The sequence below is a fragment of the Sphaerodactylus townsendi genome, linkage group LG06 (assembly GCF_021028975.2).
Source record: "Sphaerodactylus townsendi isolate TG3544 linkage group LG06, MPM_Stown_v2.3, whole genome shotgun sequence".
Taxonomy (NCBI): Eukaryota; Metazoa; Chordata; class Lepidosauria; order Squamata; family Sphaerodactylidae; genus Sphaerodactylus; species Sphaerodactylus townsendi.
In genome coordinates, this window is record NC_059430.1 from 99,854,528 (window position 1) to 99,858,286 (window position 3,759).

Sequence of the window (3,759 nt, forward strand, 5' to 3'; positions counted from 1 at the left end):
CGTTTGGCTTCCACTAATGGTTGATTGGACATCAAGCAGCTTTAAAGAGCACATTAAAAACTTCCATTTAAATCTGAAGGGAGATGCTGTGTGGTGTTGAATTGACTACTAGAAGAAACAAAATGTGTGGAACTGAACACACACGCATGCACGTACACACAACACCCCAGCGAAGAAACAGGAAATTAAACACAAGGAACATGAGAATGTAAGAAACCCCTAGCACAGCATTTGGTGATGTGTTGTTTTTTTAAAAAAATTCAGCAGGAGCAGGGAATGGGGAGGGGGGGCTGCCTCCACCAAGGGAATGGGAACCCCTAGCTGAGACTGTAGAATTAAAGGGGGGGGGGAGAAGAATGCATACAAATCTATTTGTTAGGTAGGAAAGCCTTCATCAACTGATCCGTACATGGCAGCTTTGCCCTTATTTATTTATGATTGATTTTCAGAGCTCCGCACAGCTAACAATTAGACAAATTAAAAATCCAACAGAACAACAATCCATTAAAAAGCACAATGAAACTGACATTTCCAGCAATAAGATTTAGCCACTGTAAAACCATCAAATGCCACAGCAGTAAAAATTATCCTAGCAGCTGGTAGTAAAAGCATCATTGTTGGACAGGAATGATGCTCCAAAATGCTAAGGCAGATGAGGGGTGTTTTTTTTAAATTAAAAAAGCATAGGCAAGCAGGTCAGTTTCAACACAGTGGTTAAGAGCTAATCAGGTGAGCCTCAAAGCGGACAGCATTCCAGAGCCAGGGGGGCAGCCACTGAGAAAACCCTGCTTGTAGTTTCTACTCACCTCAGCTCCAGGCAGGGCCTGTGGAGGGTGACGTTTAGGGAGGATGTGGCGTCACTTCCAGGTGGAAGAATAGAGAACCATGCTTGGCAGGAAGATCAGAACTAGAAGCCTGGACACTTTGGAAAGAGGCAGATCTTTCAGCACAGGGTAAAGTGACATCCCACCCAGATAATCTCTCCCAGCTTTTCAGGCAGATGTAGTGGACAGGTTATATATATCCTTATGGGCCTCAATAGCATAAATACCTTGGAGTTAAGCAGTTGATTCCCAGAACCATTTTCTGAAGCTGGGGGTGGAAGCCGAAGCCTCTCCTCCATCCATGTTGGAATCCGCCCCTGCAGATTTGTGGAAATGTGTTCCCATGGGGAACTTGTAGCTGTTGTCTCCACTGTGTCAGGTTAAATTTAAGAAGAGAAGGGGAAAAAAGATTCTCAACTGTAAGGAGTCTCAAAGCAGCTTACAAACTCCTTCCTGTCCCCACACCTTGTGAGGTAGGTGGGCCTGAGGGAGTTCTTAGAGAACTGTGTCTAGCCCAAGGTTACCCAGCAGGGTTTCATGTGGAGGAGCAGGGAAACAACCATGGTTCACTAGATTAGACTCAGCTGCTCAGGTGGAGGAATCAAACCTGATTCTCCATTGTAGACTACACCGCTCTTAACTGATACACCATGCTGGCTCCAGTTTGGCTCTGGCGGTGGGCCATCCTAAACAAGGTATTTGCCCATTCAGAGACTCCTGGTATTAACTCATCTGGTAACCTTTGGTCCATCACAAGGACAGTGTGGAAAATCCCCCCAGTACCTTAGCTGCCAAGTGGGGATTAATACTATTATATGACACCTAATTTGTGTTGAAGAATATTTTGCCAATGCCATAGAAATGATTACAAACTGGCCTAAGCCATGCAGTTATAGCTAAGTCCTCAAGATGTCGTAAGAGACACACAGAAAACTGCTTCTGGTCTACAGCCAAAATGTCACGGATTTCTTGCTGGAAAAAAATGAAGGAAAAAACCCCAGGACTACAGTGACACCTTAAAATACCAAAGCTAAAGAGCAGAAGGATGTATGTGTGTGTACGCATGAACCCATGTGTGCACCCATTGGACCACAAATTATTATTTATTGGAGTCCCTGTCCGTAATAAAGAAGCAACTGAGAGCCCATTAAAATCAGAATTCAAATTTGCACCTTTAAAATATTTGCAAGAATTTACTTGCAGACTTCATGGTAGTTGACATCCAGACTCTGTGGCAAACATTAACTGCTGGTTAATACCTTTTTAATAAAAACTATTGCAGCATCAAATACAGAATTTCCCACCTCTAAATGCTTGTACTGCTTCAGAATTAAGGCCAAGTTGGTCAAGTCAATTACATTATTACATTATTGACATAAAAACTTTGGGGGCAAGATCAACACAAAGTTGGGGATTTTCCATGCTCCAGACAGCTGTCTTCCTTTCTCTGGATATTTATGTGGATCCTCCTCCCATGAGCTCAGAGTAGCAAAACCTGTTCTCCCTCATAGGAATAGATTTTGAAGCTCACTGCTGATTTTTCATATTAAAATCAATGGGTCAAACATGTTTTATTTATGTCCTTAGATCATAAAGCACTCAAGAAGAGCCCTGCTGGATCAGACTAGTGATCCAGCTACAGAATCCTGTATCCAATGGTGGCCAACCAATTTCCCTAGTGGCCAATAATAGAGCATAGAGGCTGAGACATTCCCCTGATGATGCCTCCTGGCACTGCTATTCCCAGGTTTACTGCCCCAGACTATAGAAGTTCCCTTTGATCACCATGCCTACTAACTATGGAGTCTTCATTAATCGGTTCTGAACAGGCTTGCCAACCTGTAGGTGGTACCAGGAGATCTCCCACTGATCTCCAAATAGCCAAGATCAGTTCTTCTAGAGAAAATGGCGACTTTGGAGGACAGACTCTATGGCAGGGTGTCTAACTCTGGCACTTCAGATGTTCATGGACTACAACTCCCATCAGCCCCTGCTGGCATGGCCAATTGGGGCTGATGGGAGTTGTAGTCCATGAATATCTGAATCACCAGAGTTGGACACCCCTGCTCTATGGCATTACACCCTGCTGAGGACCCTCTACAGGCTCCACTCCCAAAATCTACAGATATTTGCCAACCCAGAGCTGGCAACTCTACCTTTTGACTCTAAGGCATAAATGGTAGGGCTGATATTGAATTATTGCTCAGGATGGGAAGTGTGGAATCTACGAATATGGAACACTCCTCACTCTTTCCTCCACAGCAACACATTGGAAGTCATCAGATATTAGCATGTGAATGTTTGCCAGGTATTTCAAGGGCATTCTGTCTTTTTTATTGCAGGAGGTTTTTGCTGGCCTGTGATAAGGAAAATACGCTCTGCACACGCTCAGAGTTATCGACTTGCCTGATACTCCATGATAGATTCTGCAGCTTAGCCCTGGATGGATTAAATCCCAAGTGCCTTTCTAAATCCTTCTCGCACCCCCCCCCTTCTCCCCAAAGAAAACAATTTGTCCTTCCTGGACGTCCAACAAATTCCCTGACTATGCTCAAATCCTCTTAAGCGACCTGCTTAAATTGCCTTGCTTTATGTCGGTTGGAAATGCAGGCCGTGGCCCCGAGCCTCCCAAAATGATTATCCCATTAAGCAAAGAAGTCTGAAATCAGCAACTCTTGGCACTTGGGCTGGGGAGGAAATCGATAGCCTAGAAAATGTATCTCTTGCTTTCGTGCGCCCTTTGTAAATATGAGCCTTTGAGAGACTGTGGAACAGTAAACACTAATTCTGTTCAAAACTCCAATCTAAGCACAGTTAAGAGGAACGGACAGTAAGGAGCTCTGTTCTATTAACTTGAGAAATGAGCTCTGGAAAGGGATAAAAGCAGGGCGGGGAGGGGGGGGGTTGGCTCTGCTGTGGCAGGTGATGGCTTGAC